This window comes from Nelusetta ayraudi, unplaced genomic scaffold, assembly GCF_046127955.1.
Source record: "Nelusetta ayraudi isolate G7.1 ecotype Tasmania unplaced genomic scaffold, CSIRO-AGI_Nayr_v1 ptg000011l, whole genome shotgun sequence".
NCBI classification, from domain to species: domain Eukaryota; kingdom Metazoa; phylum Chordata; class Actinopteri; order Tetraodontiformes; family Monacanthidae; genus Nelusetta; species Nelusetta ayraudi.
Window position 1 is genome coordinate 1,848,200 of NW_027466061.1, and position 17,154 is coordinate 1,865,353.

At 43.5% G+C, this 17,154-nt stretch overlaps 1 protein-coding gene across 3 annotated transcripts in view; it reads right to left on the minus strand.

Annotated features, from left to right (window-relative positions):
- arhgap32b (Rho GTPase activating protein 32b) overlaps positions 1–14,054 on the minus strand; it is a 74,223-nt gene extending 60,169 nt beyond the window's left edge. For 2 of the 3 annotated variants that reach the window (XM_076019972.1, XM_076019971.1), the window contains exon 1: positions 13,528–14,053. The gene's annotated coding sequence lies outside the window, so the exon portion shown is untranslated. Of the gene's footprint in view, positions 1–13,527 lie in introns of all 3 variants that reach the window. The other variant, XM_076019970.1, reaches the window with a different exon arrangement.
- Positions 14,055–17,154: the final 3,100 nt, after the last annotated feature.

The following is a 17,154-nucleotide window of genomic DNA, read 5'->3' on the forward strand; positions in this document are numbered from 1 at the left end:
ATTGAATAAACATGATATAAGAGAAATATCAGAATATGGTGAAAGTGGGTTTTAATTCAAATGTTCTGCGCCATTTCCACTGGAATTTAACAGCAACGTGTCTGCAGATCGGTCTGCACCTGCAGCACATGCGGGGCGGGGGGAAAAGGTAAAACGCTGCAAGTTTCACCCAAGTTGCAATTTGGCGACTTTCAAAAGGGAAATGGAGAGGGTTTTATATGCAACAGGAGTAAAAAGAGGAGGAGAAGCTGAAACGAGGACAGTCCGCAGTCTGGAGTTTGCACTGTGGGAGCTGCGCCTGCTGGTCGCACCTTTCAACCGTCTCCTCTCTGGAACACAGCGACTCAGGATGCCTTCCAGGCAACGTCCTTGGGAATGTGGTGATTGACACTTCTTCCTTGTGTACACGTTCAGTTCAGTGTTTTTGTTGCTTTTATTACTAGTGTTATCAGACGATAGCCAGGTGGAATAAAATACAGAATAATAATGTTGCTTCCGAAGACGGTCTCAAGGTCCCTGGTCTGGAGTTCAGGATTCCTTGACACAACAACACACCCATTGTTTCCCTTTATGTTTCTTAAGAACAACTCTCTGTTATTGTGTGTACTGCTGTTTGTTCTGCAGTTTTGGAGCTAAGGTCAAAGAAGAGCACAGCAGAGGCTGACGTTATAAAATCGTTAGAAGTTCACAAGAACAGTGAAACAGCGAAAAAAACTGCGAGTTTAAACTCCATATATTACACCGACATTCTATCACAGGGGTGGACAAACTATTTGACTGCTGGGCCACAGTGGGTTCTAATATTTTTACAGAGGGGCCGGAGCAGGAGCAGGAGCAGGAGCAGGAGCAGGAGCAGGAGCAGGAGCAGGTGGATGGAGTGTTTTGGTGAGCCACCTCATAGGAGGAATAAATATATCATCAGATAGGTAGGAAACCTGTGCTCTAATGTCTATTGAAAATGAACACAAGCGTTACAAGAAGATATGTGTCTTTGTGGCACCATGGTATTTAGCTCTTGTTTGAAATGACTCTTAAAACACTTGACTTGCTATCAATATTATTTCTTCAAGCTTGGTGGGCCATTGTTTGCCCATGCCTGCTACAGATAGTACTTTATAGATAAAGCGATATTTACAATTAGGAGATTGTAGAGTTTACATTTATGTTCTTTTGGACGGATATATGAAGACAAAACGGGTTAAAAGGGTTAAAAAAAAAAAAACTTCTTGGAGTATTTGAGGGTCTTTTTTGTGATTGACTGTTATGACTTTAACTTAATATTAATACAATTACTTCAAGTTCAGTGGACCGGATTAAAAAGCATCATGGGCCGCATTAGGCCCCCAAGCCGTAGTTTGCCCACACCTGTTCTATAGTTTCACCTTCATGTATGGACTAAAACAGACATGCACATACATTTGTGTGTGTATAAATTTATTTCAATTCTATTTATTCTATTTTATTTTATTTTTTTAATCTTTCAAAAGCTCCATCAGGTAAGCGACTTTGGGGCCAACACTACTGGACTGCTACTCTCTCTCCATTACTGGTGAACCATCAGTGTATCCAGAATGTGCGCTCGGGGTGTCGAATCTCTGTAGTGGAAGCAGCACATGACAAACAAGGAAAATCAACCGTAAGTGTGAGGCTGTCGATGTTCAAAAATAGAGCGCAGCAGCTCAGTGGGCATGACCCACTAGAGCAAGCAAAGGAGAAAAATAGAAGTCCACGCAGCCAGTTTTCCAGTGGCAGTCAGTGGCTTAGCGCTGTGATCCCAGGAGGACACCAAGAGGTCCAGGATGGAGGGATGGAGGAGCGCGCGTGGGAGGAGAAGACGCTGGAGATGCTCGGGGGGCGGGCGGGGAGGGGGGCACACGGCTGAGGCAGCTGGATTTCACATCCGGGCGAGACCTGCAACATGTGCTCGATCCCCGAGGCAGCATGTATGCAGTGTGCGCACGCACTTGAAAAGCATTCATGCATAATCATCACGCGATTCATAACAAAGGGCAGTGACGCAAAGAGCCATCACGTTTTGAGATGAGCACAATATTCTAGTGTTCTGTGGAAAGGTGAGCGTTCAGTGAGGAGTTCATCATATCCTCATCGTGGTTACCGCAAGTTTGCCGATATCAAGGAGACCCTCAGTTGCCACTGTAGCCCAAACGGCCACGGCTTCCTGGGCAGTATTTTTAAGAGGGCATTTTTTAAATATTTAAAGAGAAAGTGTTGGGCGTTTCTTTTGCAGGACGCACTCTCCAATCCAATCATTGCTTTACTAGACACGATAGAAAGTGGGCTGGCGCTTGTTTGGGTTTTTTGGTGGAATAAATGTGGTTTGCGACTTCATGATAAGGGAAAAAATGTGGGTGCTGAGACTCCACCAGTTGAAAACCACTGACATAGACCAGATCTCGCCAACCTTTGTGAGTCACATGAAGGGTTTGCTACACTCTTCCGAAAAAACACAATTTTCTCAGTTTACCTTTGGTTAGATAAAATTATTAACGATAATCATCTATGTGAAGATACTCATCACGATAATTTGTCACAATAATCATTAAAGACTTAACGAGGTTGGATACAAATATTATTAATATTGAAAAACTTTATCTATATTAATTAGAGTTCACCTAAACTTCTCATTAGACTTCACGTAGAGTAAAATATCGTTCATCATTTTGTTTAAGATATTATTTTGGAATCTATAAAATTGTGAGTGTGATTACAAAATACCTGCAACAGAATACAATTCGATTTTGCTGGCAACTCATGTGGTCTGTGGGGGCTACCTGTGTGTACACCCAGCAGGTTGTGGCTGCCCACTATTGACCGAACTGAACTCCGACGGCATTCTTCTGACCCCTAAACGTTGCGAAGCGCAAACTGGAGCAAGCAGAATCCCTTCCAGACGATCTGTTAGATTCCACTGCGTGCGTCTCTTGAGGCGTCCCAGAAGCACCGCGGCGCTCAGCTAATGCTCTCAAACAAGAATTTGCTTTGAAAATTTTGGCAGGAAAAATGAAAAAACAAACCATCCCAGGACAAGACAGAAAAAAAGTAATGAATGAAGGTTTGGAGAGCTTCGAGATAAATAGGTCACCTGACAAAGAATTGTGTGAGTTTGGAGATTAGCTGTGTGAAAGATTAACTGGATATTTTTTGTTTGTTTGTCTTTTCCCCCCCTCTCAAAAAAGGAAAGTCTTTCTTGCCTTCCGACCCTCAGTCAACAGCTTCACCCTCAAGACGGAGAGCAGCAGCTGCTCTGCCAATTGGAAAGTGCAAACAGGAATGTGAGGTTGAAAGGTCAAAACTGTCAAACACAGTTGCAGTTTCACCTTCGCTTGTCACTATCAAAATAGACAAAAACTTTGTAAACTCAGGTGGGGAAGTAACAGACAGACCTTAAAGCGTCTTCCCAAGGTCTACATACAGCTAGCTACTAGCACGCGTTGCGCACCTGAAGAGTTAACCTGAAAATTCAGTTTAATCTAGTTTGCCATTTTGTTGATTCTTTAGGTGGATTTACATGACTTGATGTTCTGTAATTGAGTGACAACTGGGAAGCCCATTCTTCATCTTTAAGAGTATGTCCATAATCATTATGAAGCCATCTATACTGTTTATTACACACTATAAGTATATATTTGTACTAGATTTATCAATACTCAAATATGGCTGCCACACAGAAAAACCTGAATATTCTGAATAACCCAGAGCTATGCAATACTATACATGTATATTTCTTGTTAAGCTATCATATATGGGGGTAAACAGATTCCATATAAAGATTTAGTATGGACTTGCCATCACTGTTTTTGTGTGTAAAGTGAATCAAGGTTGCAAAAAAGTCACAAAAGAAAGTCATTTTGAGTATTGTAGCCAGCCAGGCAGCCAGACAGGGTGACAGGGAAGCACTTCCCATTCATTCCCGATGCAGCAGAGACCCAATAAAATGGCCGGCCTTGAGAGAGGACAGAGCCTCTGCTTTAAAGAGAAGAAGTGGGAAATGCACGTGTCATCACGACATTTTGGAGCAAATGCTTGGCAGTTTACAGTACGTCAATTCAAAACTCACTTTTCTTTGGACAAGAAGTGTTAAGTGTAGTTTTCTCAACACTGAACACTGAGACTATGACATCAAAATAACAAATGGATTTTTATTAAGAACAGGGGAAAGTCATTTAAGCCCTTTTTGACAATTCTGGCTCATTTTTCTGAAAAGAAAACACGATTCAAGGTCAAGACATCACTGGAAGAAAACACCAGATGGTGAGTGACAGGGGTGAGCAACCTCTCTGAAATTCTGAGTGGAAGTCAGCAGGACCATCCAGCGAGCTCATCTGTGGTTAAAACACCCATCTTCTCATATATATATATGGAACTACTTGTCTAGGAAACTGAAGTTAGTCACAATTCTTGTGAAAGGACTTTTTCCCCCCTCTTCCTTTCACAAAGCGCTAGATGACTGCGCACAGCCCAGTCAGTGTGCCCCCCCCCCTCGCTCTCCCCCACCATTATTCAAACACATTGATATGGAAATGAGGCGATGACGTCCTCCAGCCTCTTCGGGGGGAAGGTGGAGAGAGCAACACTTTTCCACACTGAGCCCCGCTTCCCTAAATCACAGCAGTTTCAGGCCATTGGATGATTTCTGAAACTCACGTCTGACTTGCAGTTCTATTTTTTTTATTCCATTTTTAAACATGCTTCTGCATTTTCTTTTGCTCCTCAGCGGTTCATCGCGACAGTTGGTCTGCGACTCCTCCAGTAATTTGTAGAACTTACGGCACTACTTACACTACGGAAGGCACTGCAGTTTTATGTTTAAGGCAGAGCTTTCACAGTGTGTTCGGCTGAAGATGCTGAGGCAGTGGCCAGGAGATCAAGGACTCTTCAAGGAAATTTACACAAAATTAGAGGGCATTTCTGTTTTTACAATAGACTCTCAGTGTAAAGTGCCTGGGCTGAGTCATGATGGAAATGAATGTAGGCCAGCCTTGTTCATAAAACAGCTGGTATAAGCACAAAGGTCTAGCTGAAACGACATAAAACGGCCTCCTAAAAGCATTCATTCCTATTTTGTTTGTTTGTTTAATTTCACTGTTTCATTGTGCACAATTTTCAGCGAGACAGAAACACGTCAGCCAGTCAGAAGGGAAACGTGGCTTTTTGGGGTGTGTTGTAACTAACCTGAGAGAGGCATCGGTGCCTCTGTGACATCAGAGAAGTAAAGGAGGGACGTTGGTTCTCAGGAGCTCAAGTGTCAGAGTATTTCCTTAAAAAGGACTTGTAATCTGGATTGTGCTTAAAGTGAGACATTTTAAGCATGATGTGCAGCAGAGTAGCACGTAGGAGGACCGCCTGCTGATTGGACAGATTCTTTTAAAGGTCACTCGCCACAACTCAGGTACCCTGGAAGCCATCTGCGCTGTCCTTGAACAGCACACTGCATCTTGGAAGTTTTAATCCCCTGATTTCACTGAAAGTTCGGACTTTTAGTTGGGAATGGCTGGGGCAATGTGAAGGAACGACCGTGTTGCTAAATCTGGAAGTTGCTAGATTGTATACTGCAAATGACCCAACGGTGGCAACCTGTTTTTGAATTTAAAGGAATTGGAATCATATTGACTATTGAAAGCTATTTTACTGCAATATTTCAGTTTGAGAACAAATGTTTCATGTGAGTGCAAACAGACAGATTATCCTGCCAGTGTGGGGGGGGGCTTTCTTTTCAAGTCTGCTAATTGTCAATGAATTTGGCTATGCAGATTGAAGGATTGAGGAATAATTACAAGTGTGGTCAATATCAATAACAGACTTGGTCACTGCTATGAGAAGAGTGGTATTTAAGGGTGCCTGGAAAAATTCCTCTATACTTTCTTGTGTCTCTGTCGCAAACTGTATGTTCACCAACAAACCCACACACCCACTTTAAATTCTATATATTTTTTAAATTATTCACAAAGCACAGATGCAATTCCAGCGCTGCAGCGTCCTGGCCTGCAGTATTTTTACTCTATTAAACCTGCACTCCGAGACTAAAGGGCGCACCGAGCAGGACCGCCAACGAGCATAAAGTCACGCAATCTCTAACTTGGGGGAAATTCTTTGGCTATCTCAGGTGTCGCAAACAGTCAGTGGAAAGAAACGCTGACCGGCTCTTTTGAAGTCAGCTGACACAGGGGGAATAACCAGCAGACGGCTGCGTTTACTGTAAACCGCAAAGACAACGTCACCTCACATTTCAAGCCTGGAAATGAAAAATGAGGGCCGCCGCTGCCGTCCGCTGTGCAGTGAATGCCAAGCAACAAACATCCTGGGGAGAATATCGTTCAGACCGGAGAAACATACCAGTCATTTTCTCAAACACTTACTTTTCATAAAGGTGCAACAAAACGCATTTCATCTGTCGATATTGTACACAACTTGTAAAATAATCCAAAGGAACTGGCCACTTGTCCAGGGTGCCACCCTGCCTTCGCCCTGAGACAGCTGGGAGAGGCTCCAGCAGACCCCCGTCACCCTGAGCTCAGGAAGCAGCGGGTATGGAAAACGAATGAATGAATGAATAATCCAACTGCCAATATAATGTAACCACCTTGTTTTTCCCGTTCTAAGTCTAGAGATTTTTTTTATTTTATTTATTTATACCATTACCAAGGAAAATGGTATTTTATTAATACCATTTTCCTTTTTTCGCACTGTATTGTTGTTGTAATCATGTCAATTTCCCCAATGTGGGATTAATAAAGGCTTCTATTCTATTCTCTTCTATTCCACTATTTGGCTAACGGCACAAGTTTCTCCAACTCATTTATATTATTTGCAATTTTGTCTTGGCAGTTGACAATGTCAATTTAAAAATCTCACTCACGGAATGAATCGGACAACACAGTGCGAAAGAAGCAACGACGGCTCCGACGTCAGTGAGGTCCCAGCCTCATATTTGCCCAGTGCGTGGCCTCCGCAGTGCTTCGGAATAATTCTGCCCCAGTGTGAAGTGTTTTACTAAGGTGTGTCACCGGCACGGAGGTGAGGCACCAAAAAACCAAACCGCTGCCACCATCATGGCCTGCTGACTCACTGCGACAAACAATAATAAATAAGTCATTTATCAGGAGTCCTTTAACATTAATCTCCAGGAAGGCTGCGCCAAAAGTGCTGGAGGGCTCAGCAGAAACTGATCCTCTGTTGTGTGTGCGTGCGCGCGCGCGTGTGTGTGTGTGTGTGTGTGTGTGTGTGTGTGTGTGTGTGTGGCGTCTCTTCTTTCAATTATGGCGGCAGCTGAGACGACACAATGCGATTCCGGCAGGGGGAAAAAAAATAAAAGAAATCTGCGGTCGGCTGATTGGATGCCTCCCTTGCATGCCTGGTCTTTATTGCCCTTCCACACGCTGGGATTAATCAGGTGGGGACATGAGCCAGCGCCGGTGCTGTCAGCAGAGTTGCATCACCAACCAGACGGCACCAAGCCCGGCTCGTTTGTCTCCTTCTGTAACGTTGTGCCGACAGTGGGCGACTGACTCCCGCTCGGACCAAACTAATATGCAAGTGAGTTAGAGAGACGTTGGCTACTGTACGTAGCGCAGTGCCCCGGCACACCAGTGTAACGTCAGAAAATTGCATTGTGGAGCGACTGTGCTTTAAAAGGAATGCAAGCCGAGTTTCCTCCCAGGACTTCAGCTTTGTTTGCATCCAAACAGGCCCTGGTGTCTCACTGAGTGACTACAAATGAATGAAGAGACTATGTTGTCATTATTACAGCAATCTGATGTACATCCCAGTGAAGACTTGGACCACAGCGGTTATCGCTACGAGTGCATCTGAAGACTGTTGACAGGCCAAGACAAATTAAAGTTAAAGATCAAGGCAACTTTGGGATCAGTGGTGTCAGAGATGGCAAGAAGGGAGGTGAAGCTCTGGAGGCCCGTCTCACTGGTAGTAGTCAGTAGCATTCATTGCCTGTTTTTTCTACACTTATCTGTTCATGTCCGAGATGTCCATCATGAAATGAATACCTGAAAATCTGAAAATAATAATACTGAACAATAATAATAAACAATCATAAACTTTACTGAGATCCAATTAAAAGCTATCAGAGTTGCTTCCTTTAGATCCCAGGGGAGTTCTTGGAAGGCAAGATATTGTGACTGTAGTGTGGAAACAGCCTGGTATAGTAGGTACAAATGCAGCTCGGTTCATGTGGGGTTCCAATATTCAGACGGTGTGACTTTGCTTTCACGCCGCACTGTGTCAAACACAGCGAACCTTAAAGAACGTTTGACCCTCCTCGACCTTGGCGGCGCAGCCTCAGGAATTACTGAAGGAGAAGACGAGACAAGCAGTAAACAGGAACCCTCGATCGTCTATTGGTTTATGCAGAGCAACTTGCTACTAGTTAGTTAAGGTTCCATTTTCCCACAACGCTCGTCACATGGAGGCGGCGGAGCAGAGTAAACACCAGAGTTCAATGATTCCATCTACGATATTTTGCGCACCAAACCAAAGTGATCACATTTATCTGGAAAAAGCTGCACAACACGGTAAAAATATCTAACAATCAAAACAGCCATGACAAGGGCTGAAAACTGTGGTGAGATTAAGGAGTTCATTTTCAGCAGGTCATTTGATTAACAGGTTAAATTTCACAGCCCTAAGTGACCCATTTGTTTAGGTTGCTTTGTTGGTTCAGCCAGCTTGAAAAACAAACATATGCAACGAAGGAGGCTGATAACAGCAAGAAAAATGAAAATTAAAAAATGTTAGATATTTGATAACCCAAATGTAAATATTCCAATGTACAGTTTTTCAATGAATAGCTTTCCTTAAACTATAACCACTCTGTAGCCAAACGTACAACCTTGAAAACGGTTGTATGTTATTAAAACGCCACTCCTTTAACCAATCCAATGTTACTTATGACTTCATGACACTGAAGGTTGACCTTCGTCGTTGAACTTCTGTCCATTGTTTTCTCCTCAGTGTGTTTTCTAACATACAATACTTGTGAGCAGAGTGAAGGAACATGTTTGCTTGTACAAATAAGGTATTGACAGATCTCCTGATGTGACAATATAGGTGAATCTGACCGTAATGCACCCAGACAACATGACACCCATCAACCTAATTAGAAGAATGGCAAAGGGGCGTGCGGTGCAGTGAGTGACCAGTGAACAGTGTCAGCCAACAGGCCAAGGGTGACCTACTAGGCATTCTGCTTTAGGGAAAGCCAGCCTCACTGGGCCTTTTGGCGTCTATAGCCACAGGGGTTCAGAGCATCGAGCAGCTCGAGTGCCTGGCCTGCACAACACAGTCACCTAGTTCTGTGGGTGCGTATCGTGACACGGCCTCTTCACAAAGTATTGATATGGAGCTGACATATATGTTGAAGACTGTGTGCAAATGTTCTTAATGGAGTAGGTCAGCTGAAGATCCAGCAGAGGAGGAAGAGGAGGATCGGACTGGGAGGGTTCCCAAACTGCAGAGGTCTGTCCTAGGAAGTACTCAGATACTTGCTTGGCCAGGCAAAGTGTGTTCATACTCGGGGCAAATTGGAACTGGTATAATAAATACCATCAGCTGACTAGTTCATGTTTGCAATGGCTACCGATCCATTTGAGTCATTTTCAGAAGAAATTTTCAAATATGTTTGGCCGTTTTAACCCAATAATTCTGCACCAAACTATGTTTTGAAAACGAGCTTGCAGCTCAGTCGCTCCTTTTGTGCAAAGCAAAAACATTTCATTGCAGCAAGTTTCCAACTTGACGCACACAGCCACTTTCTCATCACACCTGTCACTCCCAACATGGCATTTGCATATTATGGGTTTTAAAGAAAGTGATGACATGGTGTACAAAGCAGTCAAGAGAAGGAGTATAACCAGATGAAATGTTCAAAGCATGACAGCAAGCGTTTGAAAAAAGACCTCTGATCTCAGAAACCTGGGGGCTTTCTGTCAGACTCCAAAATTAAAGCGTCGACTGTCAACATTTTGGACAAACAGTGAAGTAAACTTCCAGCTATGTGCCTGCTCTAAAACAACCACCGCGCTTTCACACAACCGGTTTAGTTTCCGAACGGAGAGCCGAACGTGATCTCATTATTTTCTACCGAGCTATTGTGCGAATATCCTGGCAACTGCCTAATCGGTGGCCATGTCAATGCTCGGCTTGTTTACAGGGGGAATGAAACTTCCTTTGAGAGCGAGCGTCGCGGCATCCTCGGAGGCCTGTGACCTGTTCAATAGCTTTGAGTCAGATACTCCCACAGCATGAAGAAAGAGTTGCGCGCAGCCCTAGATATGTAGGGAACATACAGACATAGAGGACAGAAGCCTGTGCGTTATGCATAAATAATGGCCATGTGCGACGGAATCACAATGGACCCTCTTCCCCTGCACAATGCCTTAGTATCTAAAGCCTGGGTCGGAGGTCATGTTTGGCATTGTGCGCAGATGCACATCACAAAGACAAACAACAAGTGGAGCTTTGACAGTGCAGGAGGTTACATGTACAAGAAGAAGAAGAAGAAGAAGAAGAAGAAGAAGAAGAAGAAGACAGGCAGCCATTGGTAGGATGCACTTTTTAAAACCGTATCTTGAAAATGTGCTACTGTTCCAAAATAAATGAAATGCTGCCTCACACTTTTTCATGTGCGTTTGATGAAAACACCAAACCAAAATGTGAAGAAGAAAAGTGCTGCAAGTCTGGGATATCACTCTCTCAGACCAACTTTGGAAGAAATATGTAATCTCACGAGCACCACACTGCTCTTCATTAATAATAATATAACTTTTGAAAAATAACATGGAACATATGAAAAATAATTACAACAATAGACAGGAATTAGACGTTCCCTTTCTTGTCCATCAAAATGAAGAACAATCAGCAGCCTCTGACTTTGATTCCGCTGAGTTCACTGTGCTGAATGTGCAGCGCAGTGCAAGATTTGAATCGGCACCAAGAAGCTACGACATCTCGTGCCCTCTGTCTGCACAGATACGGCTAATCCTAAAGTTCCCACAGCCGTGAATCCGAAACTATTCCAGTCTTATCTGCAAAACCGCAGACGGAGTTGTTTTTCAGGCTGGTGCTGGCCGTCCATACTTCTTACAGAGGCATGAGCTCTGCTAATTTGCTTCTGTCCTTACAGCACTGTGGTGAGAATGGGCTTAGTCTCAGACTAACACCAGCCAGACATTTGACAGCTCTTAATAAATGGTGTTTTTCTGCACTGGAACATTTCGCTACAGACTATTAATCCAGACCGGACAGACACGGAAAGTGGGTGAACAAACAAATAATGACCGCATATTGTGATATGAGCATTTAACAAGTAGAATAATGCAGCTTTGTATTCAGGCCTGTGCTCATGTTGAAGGTTGTCATATTGAAGAGATGTCTCAAAATGATCCGCTGAGACGAGGCCAAACTTCCCACCGCTGTCATTTCAATCTTCATCTTCATCTTCCAAAGTCCCATTCAGTAATTTGTCTTCTTAATGAAATCTGATCTAGCCACAAGCAAGCAGTAAGCTCTTGGTACAGTGGCCCTGAAAGAGTTCGCTGGTGATTTCCATTGTTTTTTTCCAAGTTCACGGACAGAAGTTGAACAAATGATGATTTACAGCGACTTCTTGAATGAGATTGAGAACAGGTTCATCCTTCATATAGTGTGTCAACTGTTTTTTGTTGTTCCTCTGGTGCAATAAAAACTGGGCTGGCTTTTGCTTACGGCATCTTGCAAATATACCATCACTGTACAAGAGTCAAGACTCAGCGACTCTTACTCTCAAACTGCAACGCAACCTATGTGACACAGAACTCACAGAAGACGAATCTCACTCATCTCATCATACCAACTTATCAACAGTGTGGAGAAATTGGTGGGAAAAAAACAACAGATTTTTCTGATGAAATTTAACACTACACCCTAAATACTGACTGACTATTCTAGACGTGTTTTTCCAAGACAGAAGTAAAAAAAAAAAAAAAAAAAAAAAACTAATTTTGAAGAAAACCGTAAACTCATAAAGCCCAGACATTTAAGATGATGAGGTGATGAGCTCAAGAAACATATGCAAATACTGTAAAACACAGACGAGATGCAAATGGAGTGGCCTCTTCCCTCAAAGAAGGCAGATCGAAGCAAAACAAAACCAAGCACCGTGTTGCCCCCATGCAAATGCAGATAAGATGTTCATGTTTATTTTCAAACATAAGCCCTCACACACACACACACACACACACACACACACACACACACACACACACACACACACACACACAGAGAGACAGGTGTCTTTCCTCATCCTGCAGTGAAGCACGGAACGGATAGCGAGCCACGGCTTGCACACTTTCCCACCTGGTCATGGTGGAGGCAGAAATGTGATGTGTTAGTCCCACTGAGGCAACTGACTGGATTGCTCTGGAACAAGGCATTAATCAACCAAACGCTCCAACCGGGGCAGAGCCTCGGTGGCAAAGCTGAACGGAAATGTTGCTCTTGGTGGGCTGCATAGATGCAAAAAGTGTATTTTTCTTTCTCCATTTTTGTGTGTGTGTGTGTGTGTATGTGTACTTGGTCTGCATGAGTAAATACGGATTAAAGGCACCCACCAGATTAAGGGTTAATCTAATACAGGGACTGAGGCACCACATCAAATACCAGCAGGGAGAGGGGCAGCATTAGCAGTCCACCGTGGGAGCATCACGCCAACCTCTTCCTGACTGAAGCAACGGCCTCATTAACCGACAGTCCCCGTGTCTTTGTGTTTGTTCACATCAGGATCTTTAAAAGGCTAAAGAACGACTGAATGGTTTACAGGTTGAGCAAACGGTTAGTGTCAGCGTGTCAATAAACCGAGTTGTCATATGACAGTCACGGCCAACATGACCGCAGGTTACACATCACACCGACGACGACACGCGGTTTGTTGTTGTTGTTTTTTTGTTTGTTTGTTTTTTGTTTGTTTGTTTAAGCGAAATACATCAACATCGTGCCGCGTCAGGTTGAAAAAAAAAGAGGACGTACGGATTACAATTATATAATAAAGATTATGATGAGGACTTATTACATGCCGGTGTGTCATACAAGGCTCTGGCAAATTGCTATGTTTTACGATGAGAGAGGAGTTCCAATTTAACCGGAGGACTCACGAACTCTGTGTAGGCAGTGACTAATGGGGTGACGGTACCGTCGCTTTTTCACCAGTCTAGCCCAGACACACACACACACACACACACACACACACCAGACACACACACACACACACACACACACACACACACACACACACACACACACACACACACACCAGACACACACACACACACACACACACACACACACGCCGCCCGTCTGGTCACTTAAACGCCAGAGCCACAGCTCTCCAAAAAAAAAAAAAAAAAAAACCCACCCGGCTAGCCGAGTGGTTGAGTGTGGACATAGGCAGAGTACACAGCATGAGCATGTAGCATCCATGTGCTAGCTTCCAGTGGGGTGGATGAGTGGATGGGGGGGTACCTGTGTCTCTGTGGCCGGCCGAGCGGCCGGGGGCTGCGGTCGGTCGTTGACCACCGTCGGTTGGCGTCTCGCTGAGATGAGCTTAGCTTTCGCTGTCTCCGTCTGGCGCTTCGCCGCTGGTAAAGTCCCTCCTCATCACAGCGAAATCCCGGCGCACTCAGGCAAACATGGGCGAGGGGGGAAAAAATGTGAGTGACTCTCTCACGCCGACCCAAACCGCGCCATTTGGTAGTCACTGTTAACTAGGTTAACCCCTAAAACAAAAAGGGCTCCCCCGGGACAACAGGGGCTCTCAACAAGCAGCGTCCACTCCCTCTTGTTCGCAGGCAGTCTGGCGTTGATATTTTTCTTTACAAAGTCAGCGCCTTAAATGATGAGAGTCTCGTTAGATTCCACATGCCCTTGAGTTGGAGCGAATTATTGCCAGGCTTAAAGTTAACACGCTTCGCCCCCTTCGTGTGCAACTCATTGGCGAGCACACCGCGGAGTGGAGAGAGGAACCGGGGCAGGGAGAAGCTGCGCTATCACTGCGCTGCATTTACGTGCTGTCGGATACGTCGACGCCAACATGACTGCTACCCGGGCTGTGAATAGAAGACGCGATAACCAGCCAAACTAAAGTTTAAATTGATCTTGTTGGAACGAAAAGGCGTTTTACTGTATCGCATGGGCCTGAACACTGGTAGTAAAATGAACATGTTTTCAATATATGCGTCTGGAGACTGAAGCCTTCTCCAATTCATTCACGTTAGCTTGGAGATTAAAAATACAGTACAATACGTTTATTGTGGAAAAGAACAAAACGTATTTTCAATTTTTGTTTGACTTTAGAAAATATGTTCGTAAGATGCTAATTGATCTGCTATAGCTAATGGGACTTTTTATTTTATTTTATTTTATTTTATTTTATTTAAACATAAAAACAAAAACAACACTCAGTCATTAACTCGTGGCCAGACTGACGCTAGGCTAGCAAAAGTAAAAACATTGGAGATCAGATTTTAAACACTGCTGCTACTACCACTCACCCACATAACTTATCCCAGAAATATATACTAATGGACCATTAGTTCTTCTCCATACGGCACTTAAGACAGGTGACAGGTTACGCTAGTAAAAGTTGTCGGGGGACCTGAAATACCTGATGGGTACCTGAATGCAGCAGTGAATTTGCAAAGCGCATGTTTTGTTTCAGATGCCTATCGACTGTCAAATAGGATTGTGCAACAAAAACAGTGAGGTAAGGGTGCCAAACAGTCCTGTATAACTTATCTTGACTGCATCAGGGCTGAAAGATCAGCCAACAGCACTCAGATTGACGGCTTTGCTGCTTCACCAACATGTCACTGGATTTTCTCCAACAGCTTTGTGTTTGTACTGTGTGTTGCTTGTTCAGTGCTGAAACAAAAACATCTGCTGTCGAGGCTCAGATGAATGATTTAACAGCATTCCTCCTACACATTGGCACCTCATTCTCACACGGACAAGTCATAATAGAAAGTGTCGAGTAACTAGTGCCAACTGATTCATTTTGAAATATCTGATTCCTCACAGTCACCAGTTTGGCAGTGTTATGACCTGTTTTAGATTAATGCACATAGCAGATATTGCTCAATGGCAGCAGGATTATATTAGAAAGTGAATTTGCTTTTTGATGTGTTTACTTTTTCCTGCAAAACAAAGACAGTGGATGGGACAACGTTGCTTTTCCAACTTTTTGTGTCATTGGTGAAAAGATCTTTCTTTTTTTTAAAAGAATTTGTTTAAACTATGATTTATCCTATGCTATGTACAGATAACTCAATATAAACGAGAAGTAAGAGATACTTTAACAAAAAAAAATAGGGCATATTGTTGGGAACAAAAGCAGCAAGACTCAAAATTTATTTGACTGCTTTTTTTTCCCCTTTTTTTCCAGAGGAGAGAATTTAGCTGTGGCCACATTTCAGTTGAATTTAAGAAGTTAAGAGCCTCACCACAAACTCATTTTCCCTTTGTTGCATACCAGAAAGACCAAAACTAAAAACAGATTTTCACTCAGTGAGCCATCTTGAACTCTTAAATGTATCTGTTGTGTAAACTCAAAAGAAATATATAAAAAAAAAAACAGGACTGCAGTAGCATAAATGCCAACATTCCAGTTATCCTAATGATCTATGGTATAACTTTATAATGTATTCATGAAGAGTGCCTAAATAGGGTCCTGCCGATCAAATCTATTAAACCTTTAAACTTCACCTTCTTATTGGAGAATGTTGCTCTGGTGCTGGTAAAGTACTTCAAATGTTTTCCTTGAGGCCCAGGCTTCCCGGAGTCGATCCCTGCCAGACCACACCAAGCATGCTGCCTCAAGGTGGCCCTCCCCAAGCCATGCAGTCCCCCGGGCCAGATAAAAGCAAAGCTTCTGTCAGGAAGCGCAGCCACCATAAAAACCTTAACGTCAAACTGCACACACGTATCCTTTGCAGTGGAAACTCCTGGAGGGAACAGCTGGAATAGATTTGCCTCCTTGTAAAGTATTTCTTATGACAAATAACAGTTTAGTGTTAATGGTCCATAACTGTATGAGTTATCTTTCACTATAGTGGGACAGATCTTAGATCTGTCTATCTATCTATCTATCTATCTATGCTCAACGAAAGCAATATACATTTGTTTTTTAAAGAATGGCATTTTAGATGAAGAAACTGAGTTATAAAACTGTCCTGCCCACAACTGGACAGATGTAACATTGGACATTGACCTTTATTTACCGTTAGAATCCGTGTTTGGAAGCGTGTCATTCCTCTTCAGTGCCATTATTGCCTTTCTGTCAAAGGCGTGTCAGAAAGAAGCGCCCCTCGACAACAGACTCCCTTCACAATAACGCTTTTCTCTGCACTCATCCAGTGACATTGTTTTACTTTGACATTTTTCATAGATGCTGTGAAGGGCCCATTCGTCACATAACACCAGGCCACAAAGGAATTCTTCTGAAATCCACTTGCCCAAGATTCAAGCTTCACTTCCTTATTTGACATGATGGATGACTCATTGGAAACCGTTTTAGCTGTCCGCGCACAAGCAGAATAAAATTCCCCCAAAAGTGACGGGGTTCTGCTTTCACGCCAAGACCGAAATTCCTTCTGCACTGATAATGTAACAGCGCCACAGTGAACTGAGGAGGCAACTTGAGAGATGATTTCGCTGTTTGATTCACACCTGCCCTCTAGTGGCAACATCAGCTTCACAGCGTGATGGATCTTATCGCATAGCAGTAAATCAGACAGGCGTTTAGAATGATTCAGATGCTTATCTGAGCTGCACTGCATTTGCCAGAGAGATGTCGTCCTGTTGACTTGCCAGCACACTGACTCTCTGTCTAAAATCACAAGCAACAGGTCTCTGGGTTTCACTCCTCTGTACTCGGGCCGTGGTCTATGCCATTCATCTGCCGCTCCCAGACACACCTCTCTCTTAGCACTGGAATTTGAAAGCTTTTGAAGATGCAAGCCGTAGATAGTTTGTATTTTCTGTGCTAAATTTTGAAAAAAATAAAAAACCTAAATCTAGCAAAGACGAAAGCTTTACTTTTTGAAAGACACCACAGACAAAGAAACCTTTCCCCCAAATGTACTCGTGAGTTGA